The 18,604-nt window shown below is 38.9% G+C and overlaps 1 long non-coding RNA gene across 1 annotated transcript in view; it reads left to right on the top strand.

Moving 5' to 3' along the window:
• The first annotated feature begins 11,276 nt into the window (after positions 1-11,276).
• LOC117009922 overlaps positions 11,277-18,604 on the top strand; it is a 67,311-nt gene continuing 59,983 nt past the window's right edge. The window contains exons 1-2 of the long non-coding RNA XR_004420559.1: positions 11,277-11,463; positions 11,722-11,856. This is a non-coding gene — a long non-coding RNA (uncharacterized LOC117009922). The remainder of the gene's footprint in view (positions 11,464-11,721; positions 11,857-18,604) is intronic.

Consider the following 18,604-nt stretch of genomic DNA (forward strand, 5'->3'; position numbering starts at 1 on the left):
TCAGCAGTTTAGGTAAATGTAAATATCTCTCTGAACTGAAGACTTCTGTAGAAGACCACTTTCATCCAAACTGAGAATTCATCAGGACAGTACAGTGACTAGAACATTTTATGGTGTGAAGGTTGAAGTTTTGAGCACAAAATAAGGGGGTTTTGCAATGTAATTATCCCTGATAGGAAGTGCCTCTTCCCAGCAGTGGTTGTAGTTTGCATCACAGTTATACAGTTTTAATATTAATGTGCAAAGTAGGAAGTTATGTAAGATGTCAAATTTGCATTTCTCTCCTGCTTTGAAACCTGCTTACCATTTCCCTTAGCATTATAACAGCACATAGTTTTGCCCTATTTGCTACTTTCAAAGCAAGAGTTCCATCTATTGATTTATTTTCATCCCTTTTCCTCAGTATATACACTGCCTTAAAAAAAGGCAGGTAAAACTGTTGCCTCACAGAAAAAAAAAATTAAAATAAATATGAATACTGTAGAATCCTTTTATTTTCACTGTGGTTTGCATTTCTCCTTCTTACAGATAATCTATAAAACCAGTGTTGGATCCCTTGTTGTCGAGTTAGAAAATTGTTCATGACAGAGCAGCGCAAAATGTTCCACGGAAATGTGAGGGTATAACCTACATCAGTCTCTCTGCCTGCAAGTGTTTTCTTTCATCTGATTAATCAAAATAAGGTTGCTTAAACTTTCTGGCTTCTCTGAAAGAGGCAAGGATTTCTCATGCTTCTTTCCTTTCATCAAATGTCTGCAATGCCATTCTCCATAGAAACTTTGAACCTCATCAGGTAAGTTTATAACCCCAGCATGATTTTAAAGCACATATTGCTCAGATGCCCATTTTTTTAGTGTCTTAACTGCAGGGCCTAAATGGACAACAGGTCCTATACTAGCTCCTGTTTCTGAAGGTTCAGTAGCAAGTTTTTATGGTAAATTGAGACTAATTGTTCACAGCAAATCTCTACAGTCTACTAGTAATTAGACATGATTCACACAGATGCACAATCTCTGTATTTCAGTAGTGAGGCTGACCTAATTTAATTCACAGTAATTTTTACATATTTATACCCTTATCATGAATGTTATGTTTTGGTGTATTTTTTTCTATTTTTTTTCCCTTCAGTTACTGATAACTAGATTTAGGAAAGGATGTATTATATTTAGAAGCTGAGGAGCAAGCAAGATAATATACAGTAATTAAAAAAAAAGCAAAAAAAAAACCCAAAACACATAAACAATAGAAAGGTGAGTGCCAGAGGTGCCACTTCAATAGTATTTCCTCAATCAGTTTATTCTAAAGCACGAGAACACCCAGGCATAATGGTGATTACAGCCATAATGGGCTGGTTTGATTGCTTATTTGAGAAAGCTCCCTGTTTTACATTAAATTCTCAAAAACTATTTAAATATTGATTGAAATCTCTCAAATGGGTGCCTAGTAATCCCATTCTTTATTGTCTTCATTGGTTTCTAATGACACATTGTTTATAAAATCAAAAAGAGCAGTTTTAGCTCCATTTATTCCTTATATCTCTCTGCTAAGTATGAATCTTAGCTTGACTCTTTTTTGTTGCTGTCTCATGTTGCAAGTCAGTGTCTTAAGGATTGGTGTTTAAAAGGAAATAATATCCCATTGAAATTTCATTGCCTCAGAACATATGTTCAGGTATTTCTAACAGCCTTCAAACTAAAGAAGAAAATGTCCTTAAAGGAGGCACATCTCTTCAAAGTGATCATCCTGAAGCTACAGCTTGCCTCTGTTTTACAGTAGGATGTTTATTTTATGTGCTTGTGGTCTCTTTGTTACCCATTTTGACCTCTGAAATGGTGATATATGAATCATTTACTATTGTATTTTTAGCTGTTACTACACCCACAAGACTTTTTATTATCAGCAAGAGTGGAGGTATTAAAGAGATTTGTGGGCCTCAGAAGGCTCAAAGCACAGTAGGGATGAAATTACAAAATTATATTGTTATAAAATATATTTCTAAAACTGTGTACAAAGGCCCAGTGTTAATGAAAGTAATTGATAGCAAACACTGATTTCTTTTTACATCACCAACAAAGCATTTTTTCAGAGTAATATTGAGCTTCTTTTTAGTAACAATAGGAAAAAAATGAGTCTCATGAATCATTTATGTGGCCTCATTCATTGCTATTATTACTTCTGCCATCAAATATTTTGGGAATTCAGCCCCTTTTTCTCTCTGTCTTTACATCTTGTGTAATGGCCTTTCTTGTGCTTTTCAGAAGGAAAATTGAACTTTCTTTTCCTTTAATGTACAGAAAAGTACCAGATCTTCCATTCTGATTCTGAATAAATGTTCCTGTTGCTGAGGCTTTTAGCTGTAGGAAGCCATAAAAGATGAATAATTGCTAAAGGAAAAACAAGATAGGGGAAGTAAAACCCAATGTGCAGAAGGAATCAATTTTCAAAAGGTCAACATCTTCAGCACAGGATTTGCCTAAATTGGACAATTCCACAATATTTTAGCTGTCAGTAATTCCACAATACTGAAAATACTGAGAAAATGCACTGGAAGTGGCATGCCCAAGTAGGCAGTTTAATTCCAAGTAACATTTCATGATGATTGCAGCAGGACAATGAGAGCCAACAGACTTTTAATATTTTGGATTTTTCAACAAAATATCTTCTTCTACTCTAATTTTGTCAATAATGCCCCTCGCCTTCACTAATTTCCAACTCAACGTGGAATTGCTGTTCCCACATTCAGGTTTTATTTCTGGTTTATATTTTCTTAGTGCCATTGTAAATCTTTATTTTATATATTTATCTACGTTTTATATATTTGTACATATATATAGTTCTTCAAAATTTGTGCACTCATACTCTAGAATCAGCTGAGATTGTTGGTTTTCCTAATTGATAAATACAGCTGAGAATATTAGAGAGATAAAAAATAGGCTTTTTTTAAAATGAGCCATGCTGAGCTCATCCACTACCCCAGAGTCCCAAAATGTAATACACATCACAAAGATAATTTCTGTGTAAATACTAACACTAAAATTAAGATTAGATTAGTTTTAGTTCAGTTTTGGTGAGGTTGCACTGTAACAAAAGAAACTTTTATTTTTTTTTTAAAAAGCTCATTAATTTAATTTGGAAAAAATTGTGCATTCTTTGAAAAATACATAATATAATCTCTCAGTACCTCAACTTCTCCTTTTAGAGAATTTTTATGACATTTTTAAACATCTTTCTTATAGTTTTGAGGGTTATTTTTGGATGAGTGACATTACATTCCCATCAAATCACATACTCACAGTTAAGTTTTTGCATAAAATTTGTAGCTGCAAAAACTAGATTCTACCTCTTCTCATAAATAAAATGTGGCATCTTTCAGAATAAACTCCAGTGTTTATCTTTATCATCATTTTTGAGCTAAATAACTATTTTAAGTAGTCAGAATTATTGCTTTTTCCTAGTATAAGATGACTGATAATAACCAGAACCATTGTGCTTTTGTGTGCACAAAATGACAACAAAGTTGGAAGTTATCTACTCTAAGCAGAGCCACACAGTATCCTCAGATACAGCCTAAGATAAAGCAAACTCTTAACCTCACAGTGTTTCACTGATGATTTTTCTTGGAAACTCTCATAAAATACGCATTCTTAATCTGTGATCTATACAGAAGTGTTTTCCTAGTAGACTTACATGAAGGAATTAACACATCTAGTAAACTACTTCTTTTTTTTCCTAAATAATGTACATTATGTGGTAAATCTCATGTTTCATAGCATAAGGATGACCTGAAATGGGCAAAAAATAATGAATGTGTCTTAATGAAGGAAGCTATTCAATTACTATTTATTTCCTTCTCTTCTAAAAAGAGAACTTCCTCTAGTTTTTTAAAATATAATTGCAATAACTATATCTAGCTTGGAAAACTTAAAATATAGTTAATGCACCCATTTATGTTTAAGGAAAAAAAACACATACAGAAAAGTCAAATCAGTACATAATCTCACCATTTTTCAGTCCCTTCTGTTTAATTTTTTTGGTTTTTTTTTTTTTGTTTGTTTGTTTGGGTTTTTTTAAATTTATTTTTTCTTGGTCAGGTTTTTTTTTACAGCTGGAGACAATGTGCTAAGTTACTGGATTTTTATGCTCTGGAAAGCTGCCTGGCATCTCTATTCTAAAGCACGATTCCTGTTTCCAAGCAAGCAAGAAACAGAAAAAGAGATGACCTTTGCAGCTGCCATTTTGAAAAAAAACTCTTCAAAGGTTGTTAAGAGAGAAGCCAGAAACCTGGGAAGGCAAAACAGAAGAAAATGAAAACCTTTAGTGCTGCAGGGAGAAGTGTTTTGCCAAAAGATGGTGGCAGCACATCCTCTGCTGGGTTTGTGTGGCTCTCTGGGCACGAGGAGCAGCAGAAGGTCATGCTCAGATTGCTTGTGATGCTGGATGACTCACTGGAGACGAGGAGAATGATTCCAAGGCAACAGATTCCAGCATTTTAATCTTCCCACCAGTCTCCCAGAGGCTCTTGTTGCCTTCAGTGCTGTGTGGAAACACCAGTTTCTCTGGGGTTCTGATTTCCTTCTCTGAAACAAGCCCTCCCAGCAACTCAGCAGTGAGATGTTAAGAATTTAGAGAACAAGATGTAAATTGCCTGGAAGAGATCTGCAAGAGACATGAAATGCCAGAGACAGAATGTGCCTGGATTTATGGGACACCCCTGACAGGCTGGAGCATTCCACACATGGCCTCAGATCAATATCTCAGGACAGGGAGACCATGCCAGGACTGGGAATCAAAAATCAGGGCTCTGAGAAAGAAAAACACTTCTTCAGACAGGTATTTTCAAACTGCTGGTGCTTAAAATAGCAATCCTGTAAACCTTAGCAATGATGATCCCATTTTATTAGGGTCAGATGGAAAAGCAAAAGCCCCTATTAGGAATGATAAGAGACAGCCAAAGTGAATAGCATTGGAAAGATAGAAGAAGCAAAAAGCCAATATCCCAGCCACCTAGACTTCCCAACACAGACCAGGGCTGGACCTGATAATAGTTAACTGCAGGTTTGTTGTATTTCTTCCTTCTGCAAAAACAAAACCCCGAAGCCCACACAACCCTCAGTGCTCCTACACCTCTCCTCCACAGCCAGGTCATCCGGCAGTGTTTATTTTCTCTGCCCTCTTGGAGCTGCTGCCTGAGTTGTCAAGTCAGGCTCTGCCATGTGTGAAGAACCACAAGAATGAATTCTGGTTTTGGTGGCCTGGAGGTGGTTGAAGCTATTGTTCAAAACATATGTTCTATTCTGTGCCTCAGTCACCAAATTTAAATTTGGATTTCATTGATACGAGATTGTGTTTTCTGTAGCTTTGAGATAGCTGGCACTTTTTCTCATGGGACAGAGGTCTTCAGGACAGCATGAGGGACATCTTCAGAGGATTTTGAAAAGAAAATATATTTCTCTTGGTGTAGAGGGAATTAAACCAGGTAAGTTAAAAACAGTACTAGAGAGTATAAATATCTAATGATTCAATTTGCCATTTTTTTATCGATAAATGACAATTTGAAAAGTAATGGGAACAAAAATGAGAACTAAACAAAAACAAATCTCAAAAACACCACCCACATACCAAGAAAGGAATCTCTAAATGACTGTTAACTGCTGAGCCAACCAGACACCTACTTCTGTTCCTAACAATGTTTTACATCTCCATCCAACCCCTCATACAAATGTTGGAGTGTGTCCCCTCGAAATAAATCTAGTAGCTAAGAAAGGCTATTGATTCACAGTTGTGAAAGATGTATAAATAAAGATGTCTTACAGGTAAAAGAAACATGTTCACTCTGCAGTAATACAATTCTCTTTATGGAGTACTCCCACAGCTTTTAAGCACAGCTCAATAATGTAGGGATAAGATAGAAAGTGCATCGAGGAATTTGACAGCTGGAATTCAATACCTAATGGTGGTACTCTGCCATGAGTTTCCAGTACAAAGAGCAATTGCAATGAGATCTCTAATCTTTGCAAGCCAAGTGTCACAGCTTTACTGTGACCCTACCTAAAAGCACGAGCTGGGTTCAGGTTTAGCTGTGATTGCACTCAGAATCTGGGACAAGAGTTACATCCACAGAATTTGCCCTAAGAATAAATTCACTAGTAGTGGTAGGTCCAGGAGAGGCACCTGATTTGGACACTCCTGACAATTTCAGCGTCCCAGTCCTCTCCCTCCAGCTCTGCCCAGTAGGAGAATGCAGGACAGGGCACTCTGCTTCCCTTCCAAGGAAGCTGACTCTGGACTAAAATAAAGTTTCTGTTACAGCCAAAAAAGAAAGGTTAAGAGCAAAAGGTACAATTTCAATTATGACTAAACAGGCAGATTTATGCTGAAGAAAGACTCAGAAAAAGGGGGGTTTGGGCTGAGAAAAAATTAAGGAACAGCTGAGTGCTCCAAAAATACAGTATTAACAATCTCTAGCAGCAGCAGTATTCATGTGCCAGAAACTCAGCTTTCTGTTATAGGACCCAGTTGCTATAGAAACTACCAACTGGGAGCTAAATAAAGTAATTTCTATGCTAGTGTTGGTGTCTGTAACTTCAGCACCTGATGCTAACCAAATTGTGCTCAATAAACAAATTTAAACCCTAAAAGCCTGCAATGAGTTCTCAGTGTTTTCTATACAACTGATTAATCCCAATTGATCTTGGCTTAGAACTCAAGAGCATGAGAAATCATAGAAACAGATAAAAGACTACTGAGGACAAATATGCCTCTCCCTTTATTTGTTTCTTACCTTAATTCCTCCTTCTCCTACACACCTCTTTCTCCTGCCTTAGCTATTTTTTATTTTGAAATTAGCTTTTTCATGGCTAACCTCATAGTTGAGCCTGGCATCTCTGATCCTCTTTTGACAAATTAATTCTGCATTAACCTCTGCTTGCTCTTGCATCCCTTTCATATTTCATTAAACATTTGCTTCAGGTTAAAAATTTGAGAAGCAATGTTAATAGCTAAGTGCAAATCCTTCCTTCTAGATCTCCTCTGCAGGATCTCAGGGATAAGGCACAAGGGACAAGTTTGCAGAAGCTTGCACAGGCAACTCATGCCATGGGAACAGTGAGAAATGCTTTTCTCCCAGGGAACATGGGCATAGATAAACTGTTGAATCTGGATTCCAGGGCATCTAGGCTTGGAAACATCTCTTTAGAAAGGAGGAATTGTTACTGTTATTACTGTAGCACTTTCCTGTACTGACTAGGAAACAAGAGATCACCCCAAGCATTTCAATATGCAGACTCTATTTCTGCATGACATTAAATACGAGCACAGTTTATTAGAATAAATAATGCTGGTGCCATGTGTAGTCGTGTAGAACAGATTTAAAACTTTTTGAAATTTTTTTCCTACTGTTATAGAAGCTGTTTGAGTATTTCTGCATCATCTGGCAAGGGCTGAAGCTACAAATGTCACAGAGCAATAGCAGTGGCTGCCCTTCCTTTGACAGATTGGACCTTCCTTTGTGTTCTAAGTGCCCAAAGCATGCGAAGGAATGGACAACACCTGGGATACATGAGGTTTCTGGGGCAAGAAAGCCGAAGAGGAATGCAGCAGTGGTGGGAGGTGGAGGTTTTCATCAGTCCCTGCAAAGGTGAGCAGCAGCCATTGCCTTGTCCCTGAGAGAGGAACCGGGGAGATCGAATGGCCAAAGTGTGCAGGACTGAGGGTCACTCACTGGAACCCAGCACGCAGGGTAAGAGCCAAGGGAGGGAGGGAGGAATGGGCAGGAATGCTCAGAAGCTGCTGGAGGAGAAGGGCAGTGCTAGAGCTGCTTGGTAGAGACCAGGGTTACCACTGCACAGTGCCCAGCAGCCCCCAGCGTTCGCTGGAACGAGAGCAGCCGTGGCTGCTGGCTCTGGATGTCCAGGGTCTCAGGGACAGGCTGAAGTGAGGGCAGGGCTTAGGAAAGCTTTGGCAGAGGAAGCTCTGGTGAAGCAGATCTTATGGAACTCTCAGGTCACTGGGGCTGGGCAGGGGGTGGCAGGCAGCCGGGATTCCCGTGCCAGTTAGCCAGTGGCACGTGGTTCCCTCGTGGATTTTGGCAGGCAGCACAGGCAGCTGGTGAACACAGGCTGCCTGGAGGCTCCCAGGCAGCAGCAGCAGGCAGCCAGGCTGCCAGCCAGCTCTGGAGGAGACAGCAGGCTCCTGGCCCTGACAGGAGAACAAAGTTAGCTGGTAGAGATACTCAAAGGACAACAACAACTTGTTTGGGAAGGGCTGGACTGTAAAGTAGGGAAAGTCTATCAGTGTCCATATCAGGTGTCTGTCAGAAAGTCTATCAGTGTCCAAACCAAGGCCTTGTGTCTGAGGCCAAAGTCTTTGAAATAAATCTGGTGAATCAGGCTAGACTTTGAAAGCTTTTGGTGGCATTTTTTCCATCTGAGCCAGTGTGGTGATCTCTTAATGTAAAACTAGCTGGGACTTTGGAAGCAGAACTGCATTGTTCATATCTTGTCAGAAGCAGTGTGTGTGGGATGTATATGCATCCCAAATATACATATATTATATCTGTGCATGTGTCTACACAGGCATATATGCCTATCTATGTAATCCCCTGCTCAGTGCATCAGGGAAAAGGCTGCTCAGAGCTGAGCTGACTCCTGCTGCTCACACCATGGCCAGGCACTAAGGACACCACTCCAAAGTAAATATGATCCAGCAAGACATAAAAGTTGTGTTTGCAACCCCACTGACTCCAGGAGAACCTACCCACAAGCTGAAATGCTCGCATATGCTTGAATACTGTTGTTGAATAAGAATGAGCTGAAATTCACACATTAAATTAGACCATACTTAGCTGCTGCCACATGTAGGAGATGCTTCCAAGCCTTTGGATGACAAAGAAGGCTGTGAGGAGAAGACAGGGAAATATCATTAACTATTTACTTCCTGTAAAAAGGGACTTGCCTTGTGGAAAATGACGAAGATGGGAAGGTGAGGATCCTAAGATGGGGAGGCCAGACTTGCTAGGCACAGAAATATTTGTTGTTAAAAACAAGGCACAGGCAGCTCTGGAGGAAGGCTCACAGCAGGGAACTGTGTGGGAGTGATCTGGAATGCTTCTATCCCTGAGGGTTTTTATGGAGCCTGGGGATTTCTAGCCCCATACTTTGATCATGCAAAAATGCACAAAATTCCACCCTCTTCTTTGGTGAAACAAAACAGAGGCAGTTTTTCTTAGTTCTAAAGGGTAAATAAGAGGAAAATGGAGAACGTTTTTTTCTTTTTTTCTTCTGATTGGACTGTAACAAAGACATACTTGAATCTTTAAGAAGCCTTTAAGAGTCTTGCTTTCAATGAACCTTGATTTTAAGAATTTTCTTCATTTCAAGAACTGACACTCAGTTCTGATCTGATGTCTGTTATTCTTTAGAGTGTCTATTCTGTTTGCACAAGTTTATGGAAGACTTGAATGGATACTTAAGCAAAATGATACAGATGCAAAGCTACCTGTTTTCATAGAAGTGTTGCTTTTTACCTTGCTATTTCAAGAAGATCAAGTCCTTGTGCAATCTACATACACGGTGAGTCACAGCTGAACTTCCACACTGTTCTGTTGTGTTTGCTACATGATTTGCAAATAAGCCAAAAGGGCCACACTTCAATGCCTTTCAAAACTGAAAAACTAAGTTTGTAGCTCCTTTGCATTGCTTCTTTTCTCTTTTTTTGTTGTCCCTTGTTGTTTCTCTCAGTCTCTCCAGTCACCATTATGTCTTTCAGTAAGTGAGGAATGGTGTCATTTATTTCTTCTTTACAAAAGTTCCTGGGAAACTTTTCTTGCTCTTTTTCTTTGTCACATTTTTTTTTTTCTTTATAACACTATTTCTTGTTACCTGATAGCTGTTGTAGAGAACAGGTATTTTAATTTGCATTCCTGACACATAAGTTCCTCCACTAGAAGTGTTTGTGCTGCAGAGCATCATAGACTTCCCTGTGATTAATCTCCCTTCTGGCAGGATCCAAGCTTCCAAATACTCACGAAACCAGCAAGCTGCAAGCTGGTCTCTTTGCTGCCATCTATCTCAGGAACCTGAAGCCAAGCCTTCAGGTCTTTTTCTGGTGAATTTACAAGGAGAGACAGAACCATTTTTCTTCCAAAGGTCCTGCTCAGGCTGTGTGCAATGAGTTTCATGCAAGGAGATCCCTATGTTTGCAGACATTGACTGAATTTGGTATGTTCCTGATGAAGCACAAAGAAATGGCCAGAGACTTCTTAATGCAGCATTTTAGCCATGATGACAATTTATTTAGAAATGGAAGAAATCTTAATAATCACTGTTTGCCTGGACATTGTAGAAAGAGGCAGGCGATGCTGGTGACTCACACAATTTGTTGTCTCTGATTTCTCCATGTTTCACAAAGTCCTCTCTTACCGTTCTTCATTACCAATCTAAACAAAGTGACTAAAAAAGAAATTGTGTGATAAAACTTGTGGCCTACAACTTGCTAGGATATTCATGCCTACTTAATTTTATATGCACAAAGGGTCATTGCAATGATTACTTACAGCATATTAACTTGAGCATGTGCATAATTGTTTCCAGGATCAGTGAAGAGCAGGTCATCTTTCAATACACAGGAAGCTTAATGAGGGATGAAGAGTTAAAATCTGAATTACTCTGAAATATGGGATTTCAGAATATGTACCTAAGGTTTTGTAGGTTACCAATACTGCTTTTTTTTCTGTAAATTTCAGCAGAAAATTCTAGCTAACCATTTTAATATATTGGCTTACTCAGTGTTACTTTACACAACAATCTGCTGTACCTAAGCATATTTTACATTAGAGAAGTGATTGACTTTTACAAGGAGAAAAAGGTATTTTAAGGACATAAAAGTTATATATAAAAAAGGGTTCAGGTTCTTAAGTGGGGAGATGGTAGGAAATTACTAGATCTTTGTGGAAAGAATTTCCTCTGGTTTTCATCTTACATAAATTTTTGTTATTTTTGCATCTCAGCCTACTTTGAAGGAAAATAAAAGCAAAGACCTAGAGGAACAGTATCAACTTTCTGTCATTTCATGAAAGAAACACCACTTCTTTGTTCATTACTTTTATAAACTTGACCAAGTATTATTTATTCCTCTTTTCAAATCCTTCATTCCACTTAATTTGAAAGAAACTTTTAACATCATCTGAAAAATGATTGTCAGAAAATACTTTCTTGCAGAGAACTTTGTAAACACTTTATTTATTCCTCTAAGGGGCAAACTGAGCTGGTACTTTCCATTCCTCACATGCCTGTGATGAGATGACTGGCAGCAGCTATCCAGGTGGGGAAGGGTTGTATCAGAGCCTGCTTCCCTCAGAGCTGCCAGGTTTCACCTGCTTCCTGGGATGCAGGAGGGTCCCACAGCTCTGGGTGTTCAGAGTGGATTGGCAGCTGGATGGGTCAGGAAACCTGCAAGTGGAAGGAGGTGAGGTTGGCTTGGTTTGTTTGTTTTCATGGCTTATGTTATAAACGGACTGTCCTTTTCTTTCCTTGTAGCCAATAAGTTTAATTTTTAAAAAAGTTTAGGGATATATTCCCTATGGAAAGGGAGAGTTTGGCTTTTTATTTGATTTACTCATGTTATTTATTTATTTATTTATTTATTTAGCTGTAAGGGTAAATTACCTGCTCAACTCTTTCCTTCTTGACTTTCTGACAGACTGCTACTCTTCTGTTTTGACAGATTTGTAAATCTCCCATTCAATTTTCTCCTGCATTTTGATGGCATATGGGGTTTGGAGATTTTGGGGAACTGGCAGAAGAAGAAAGAGGTGAGAGAGGTTACACCATCATTTTCTACAAATAAGGCATTTCCATGGTAAGGGCATGCTTTGAAACACCTAATTCTTTCAGTGCAAAAATGGAGTAATAGTCTCATAAAGAAATAAACAGGTAAAATTGCTTTTCTAGGGCTTTAGAGAGGTAACTGTTGGAATCTGCATCTGAAATCAGGAGCACTGAACCAGAAACTATTCCAGATCTACCTAGCTCAAAAATAAAGTTTGCCTTGCTGGAAGTAAGTGTCCCTTTTGTCCATTGACAAAGTCTATAGTATTATAATGATTTCATGCAGCTGATTATGACTCTAGGAAATTCAGAGTTTTCTGAAACCTAGGGAAGGCCTCTGTGTGTGTATTTTGATGCACAGCCATAGTATTTGAGGCGTGGATGTAGCCTGCTTTCTCAAAAGCAAGTCTCCAGGGTTTTAATGCATATGTGTTTAAGTATTTTTAACTGAATACAAATGAATGTAATATATGCAAGTACCAGTAGGAAGACACAACTTTTGATAGGGCTTTAACTAAAGCTAATCATCTGGAGGTTTTTGTAGCTGGAAAAAAAATAAATAGAAATAAAGAAGCTGCAAAGGTGAAAACACTGATAAGGGATTAATCTAGTCAGAAGAAAGTATGGGAGCAAGGAGACCACTTGAGGCAACTGTGCTGTAGGAGTAAATTCACAAAGGAACCACATTTTAGGCAACTGAATGGGCAAATGTGAGAAAGGAGTTCATGGTCCTTCCATTTGATTACAAGATCAGAAGTACATATGGGAAGGAGTGGCTGGTTTACTTAAAGGGTATAAAATGCAATTGTCCACAAGGTTGCCCAGGAGGTGAAGAGTGCAGTGGGACAACAAGGATGTAGCTGGAAGGTAATAATGGATGGTATTTCATTATGTTGATAATGATAGATTGTTTCATGGAGTTGAGTGAACAAGCTAAGAAACATGGGACTGGAATTACTCAAATCTGGGTTTATTTCATATGGAAAGTGGGTACAGGGGGACATATGTCAATAGCAAAAGTGAGTATAATGAGGATTTAAGTGGCAACATGTTTCACAGTGATGCCATTGCCAAGTCTCATCAAGGAACTCCTGATGAAATCCACATTCCCAGAAGTATCTAAATCGGTCAGAAATATGTGGGGCAACTGTAACAGCAAGGGCAAGACTTCATTTTGTGGGGAGCAGCTCTGGGTGGGAGCCTGAGACAAGAGGCTGTGAGCTGCCCCCCTGTGCTCAGCAAAGGGCACAGGGAGCTGTGGCACAGCCAGGTGAGGGACACTGGGACATGGCAGGAGCCCATGGCTCCATGGCTCAGCAGGAACAGCCAGGCTGGAGTGCGTGGACTGGGAGGGGTAAAAGCCCAGGGGTTGCTCTGCTCAGGGTCCCTCCTTGGGGCACCAGCTCAGGCTGGTTCTGTGTTACTGTGCCATGGCTAAATGGCTCTGTGGAATGAGGTGTGTGAGACTCTGCCATGGAAATCTGGGCTTGATCTGGTGGGGAAAGCTGGTCTGACTGAGTGGGAGTGCAGGGAGTCCAGCAGGGACCTGCCAGGTCACTGGAGCCACCCTGTGAAGGGGTGACAATCCCAGCAGTGACAGACTGTGACATTGGGAGTGTGGCTGCCAGAGAGCCTCGTGAATGGTCACACAGGGAAATTTCCTTAACAATAGGAAAGAGATACCTGGTACTGAGAAGCTCTTAGAAAATCCCTGCAGACAATCTAACTGAGATGTTAATTTTCCTTCCAAGAGCCCCAGGCTTGTCATTGACATTAGGCGAGTACTGGAGTGCAACAGTAAATGTTCAGGCAGGTTGCTGAGATTATCTGCTTTGCTAACCAAAATACAAAGAGGCAGAACAACAATTTTATGTGTGTGTTATCAGTACTCATAAGGGTTATTACAAAACAACAAAAGAATGGTAGAGAATAGAATGCACTCTGTGCTTAGGAAAAAAAATCACGTGTTAAATGTGCTTAAGAATATGAAATCAGAACTTACATGGCAGCTCTTTTAACTGGGTCCTAAAACATGAAGCATGAATATGAAGCTTCCTGAGTGATCACAAACATATGAGGGAAGCTTGTCTAATTCCCATACACTGCAGATATTGACAGGCAGCACAGGAGTTCAAAGCTCAGGCTCAAAGTCACTTTCTCCTAGATGGATGTTACTTGATTTTTGACAGAGCTGGCAATGTTCTCTCTCCTCTTACACACTTATAAGCTATGTATGGCTTGTCAAGCCAATAAAGTCTCACTGAACTGAGACTGCTTTCTAATTATGGTATATGACAATACCTGTGGAAAATCATTGCCTTCAATAAAATTGCAGAGGTGGAACTGATTGGAAGTTAGTGAGAGATCTGGTAAACAATGCTCAAGAAAGAATAGGATTCAGCGTTCTCACTCTTAGTTGAGTTGTTTGCACAGAGCTAATGAGAACAAAACCTAGTAAAACACTCTGTGTGATGTGAATGGTGATACAATCCTGCTGAATATAAAGATGCCATTGCCACAAAGAGAGCTTTCAACACAGAAGTACGTATTTATACAATCAAGAGAACCTCAATACTTCTCTGAGAACATTTGTCTTTCTTTCCTCTTTTAAATCTAATTCTAATACTGTCATGTCCTCACAACAGGTGAGGTTTCAATCCATGCAATATGGAAGTCATTACTTATTGCCTCTTTAGCATTTTCTTTTTTTTTTTTTTTTTACTGTCTTTTGTACTTTTGCTCTTTATTATACTTTTGCTGTGGAGAAAAAGCTTCTTCACATTCATATATCGTTAGTCCCTGATGAACACTTTGCATTATTTTACTAAAAATGCAGGGTGTTTAATGGCAGATTTTCTGTAAAGAATAACATGTCAGGGTATTGTTTAGAGCAACAGATAACAGTGTATCAACAGATTTATCGAGTTTATCTGAATGCATATTTAAAAATGCCAAATGTGCTTTCAACTCACTTCTGGCGTGTCTTTTGAATCTCATTACAATGCAACCTGGAGGAGTTTGGAATCTGAAAAAGAAGTAATTAGTTCTTTCTTTGAAGGAAATTTGCCCTTGCTAACAAAATATGAGCCAAGGCCATTATGATCCTTGCAGTATTTACTACATAGAAACTGCTGCAATTCTAAGTGTAGGTCTCCTGTGTTTGAAAAGGCTCAAAATCAAAAAAATTGTTGAGGATTTGCTGCTGATACAACCCTGACACCACAACTAAAAACAAATATTTCTCATTACAAATAAAATAGCAGGTGTGGATTTCCATCCCAACATATTGATTGACCCCATATGTGGTTGGGATGGCCTGTTATGGTCACAATACAGGGAGTGGATTAGCATAACTCCTAACTCATATATGATAGTCAAGGATGGAAACTGACAGGTATTTTCCAGGTTTTCCCCTTATTTCTATTTTGTCAATGCAAAATTAATATGACATTCTTGATATTAATATTCATATGAGGTTTGCACACCCATCTGGGGAGCTGGACTTTGTTGTTCTCTGTAGGCAACCCTCTTTTTCTTGAGATTCCCATCTAAATAGATGCTGAACTGAGGTCTGGAGACAGTATGGGATATTCTAAGGGCTTCATTCTAAATGGTCATTGCCAAGCAGAAATGAACCAGAAGAAAAAACATCTGTTCCCCAGGGTTCTGTGAAACTCCCCAGATCTGCATTTCTGATGGCTCAAGAGTAGCAGAAGAGGCAACTTCTCAGCCCAGCAGGATTAAACAGGATGTCACACAACAGGTGTCAAATGGAGCATTCTGGATCTGTGGGTTTTAAGCTGAGGAGGGTTTGGCACAACCTGATCTGGTTGTACATTTAATATTTTACTTGTATCCATTAAAAGAAAGAAAAAAATAGGGTCTTTTTTACTGATTTAGCATTCTTCATTGCTATTCTTAAATAGGGATGTTTGATCTAACTTGGTGTATTGGTTTTTTTAGAAACCTTTTAGAAGCAAGAAAGTATATGGGTTGGCATGCCAGGTTAAATGTTTCACATTGATTAAAAGTGCATAAGGCAACATCTGGTGACAAAATGAAGCCAATTCTGGACCAATTGAAAGCAAAAATTTAGTGATTTTTTTTTTCTTTTTTTTTTTCTTTTTTTTCCCCTGCCAGCCTGAGTGATGCAATTGATATCTATTTTTCTTTCTCCATGATTAGTAAAGTTTCTAATCCTTCAGTGAGGTACATTGTGAAGTCCATGTGGATAAGACAATTTTTGATTTGTCTGTACATATATAAAATTTCTCTTTTTCTTGACTATCTCTTAGTGCATTCTGTTACTACCAACCTGATATTGCAACTCTACCAATTCCTTTTGAAGAAAAAAGTCTTCTTAATGATAAAGGTTTAAAATTCTAATAAATGCTTAAAAGTGATTTTATAGTACCAAATCCAATGGCAATATTTGTTTTATTAATCACACCTGAGGAGGAAAAAAGTAACACTTCTACAGTTATCTGGTTGAAACTTTACACATCCCTCTTGTGGTTTGTCCTCATGACATTTTGCTGGCACATCCACCAAAACTGCTGCTGTCCCTGGAAAAGTGAGTAAAGTGGTTCGGTCAGTGACTGGTCAAAATTGAGCAAGTGGAATATGCAGCACTAAAAGAATCACAGAAAGGTTTGGGTTAGAAGGTACATTAGAGATCATCTCATTTCCATGGGTAGGGACACCTACTAGACCAGGGTGATCAAAGCCCAGTCCAACCTGAACTTGAAAACTTCCAGGGATGGAGAATCTATAGTTTCTCTTTGCAATCTGTTCCAGTGCTTTCTCTTTTAAAAATACCTCCACAAATCTCATGTGTTACTCACTTCACTCATATTTCTTCTTTTTTTTCCTTCTGCTTTAACTGCAGTTGTTTTCTCCTGCTGGACATTGCTTTTGTAAAAGTCTCAGTCTGAGTAATGTTACTAGAAACCCTTTATCTTTCATTGATGCTGATCTCATAACTTTGTAAATCTAGGATGATTTATGTGGTGTTGTTTATCTCTCCAAGGTGAATCCTTATTGGTTAAAGAAATGTTGATATCAACACAGTTAACAACATTTCATTCAAAGGAATGTGAGACACATCCCTGTCACAAGTTTTTTATATTTTTTTTCCCTGTCAGTTTTTCCTAAAAGAATAATTCATAATATTTTTATTTATACTCGTGAAATATTATGGTGTCTGGTATTTTGCTGTGATTAAATTAGATTAAAAAAGTTAAAGGCTAACATCTTGAGAAATCATGTTTTTCTGAAGTGGTTTTTCCAGTGTGTTTTTCCAGTGTCTACTAAAGAACTGCAAAAGCAGTCTTGGGCTGCTTGCAAGGTTTTGGAATGTGTGTGCCTACACTCACACAGAGGACTGTGTGGCAATTCCAGTCCAGGAAGTGTGATAACCATGCTGGAATGGCATTTCTCCTGACTCAGTAAGCTCTACTTCTGAGCAAGGCTTCCTGTTTCAATTCCAAGAGCATCTCAAACACAGAAAATTTCATTTCTGTACTGTGTGACCACTCAGATGCAGTCTGTGCACTAAGGAGTGGTTGAGCCTTTGGACTGTGGGGATCCTGCATCTAAAAAGCTGCTGGAAACGTGCTACAGTGAGGAAGTCATGACCATGAGGGTATGCTGGCAGTCACCAATTATCAAAGAAGGCAGTGACAGGAAATTTAGGGGGCATGAGCTTCTGCTGGCAAATCCAGCGCAGGCGCATTTCACAGTAAAGTTCAAGGTTCTTTTAGAGGTTGTCCTTGCAGGGAGGAAAGCAGTGTGACCCTCCTGTTTCAAGCCCATTTGCCTCCAAATTGTTATCATTCCTGCACAAAGTGATGAGGAAAAATTGCATTGATAGAAATAAGAGCAATCAGATAAAGTGATGGGAGTCTCAGACATACAGTAATCACTGACTCATGAATGCAAAGCCCATTGAAATTGCCATTGTCCATCTCATTAAGAAGTGCTATTTCCATCATTTTTTTTTATTACAAATTCTCAGGATTTAAGCATTGTGAAAGCATTTTTTTATTTTCAAATTGTCAAAATTTCATGCTACAGTTCCTGCTTTACTGCATTTGAGTTTTGCATGGGAAATTGGAAAGCTTGTGAAAAAATTCTCAAAGATGACTTTAATCTTAAAACCAGTATGGGGAACAAATGCAGCAGACTCAGTTCAGATATGGCACAGGAAAAAGGAGCAGGTCTGATATTCTGTTTGCAGTGTTGGATGAAGCATAAATGAGTGGTACATAAACTAATTTAGATGGGAAGGACCTTTGGATTTCTTCTGGACCACTCCCACACTCAAAACAGACATGGTCTAGATAAATGGTTGACCATGACCTTATATATCCATTATAATTTCTCAGATTTAGGCTGATTTAATCTTCAAAGGATGGAACAGTATTTCAAATTGATTTATCTCATTTCATTTTGCACCTCCTTGATTGCATTTTAATAAATGGAGCCTTGGGGATTGTGTGCTCTGTGTTGGTTTTTCTGATGAGCATATCCCAGGACTGGGCCTCTCCAAGTCTTGCTGTTTAAATATTGGCATGGGGAGTTGGGAACAATGGTCTTGAGATGGTGCATCTACTACTGAATAGTCTTCTACTTTGCATTGGCAAACAGATGATGGGATCCTTCTTGGACCTTATAGCCCTGCTTTTGATTTCTTAAATTAATTGAATTCTAATTTCTGATTCCTGATTGGTTCCATCTATGCATGCAGAGTGCAGGAAGTTAATGCTGGCACCTGGCTT

The sequence above is a fragment of the Catharus ustulatus genome, chromosome 2 (genome assembly GCF_009819885.2).
Source record: "Catharus ustulatus isolate bCatUst1 chromosome 2, bCatUst1.pri.v2, whole genome shotgun sequence".
Taxonomy (NCBI): domain Eukaryota; kingdom Metazoa; phylum Chordata; class Aves; order Passeriformes; family Turdidae; genus Catharus; species Catharus ustulatus.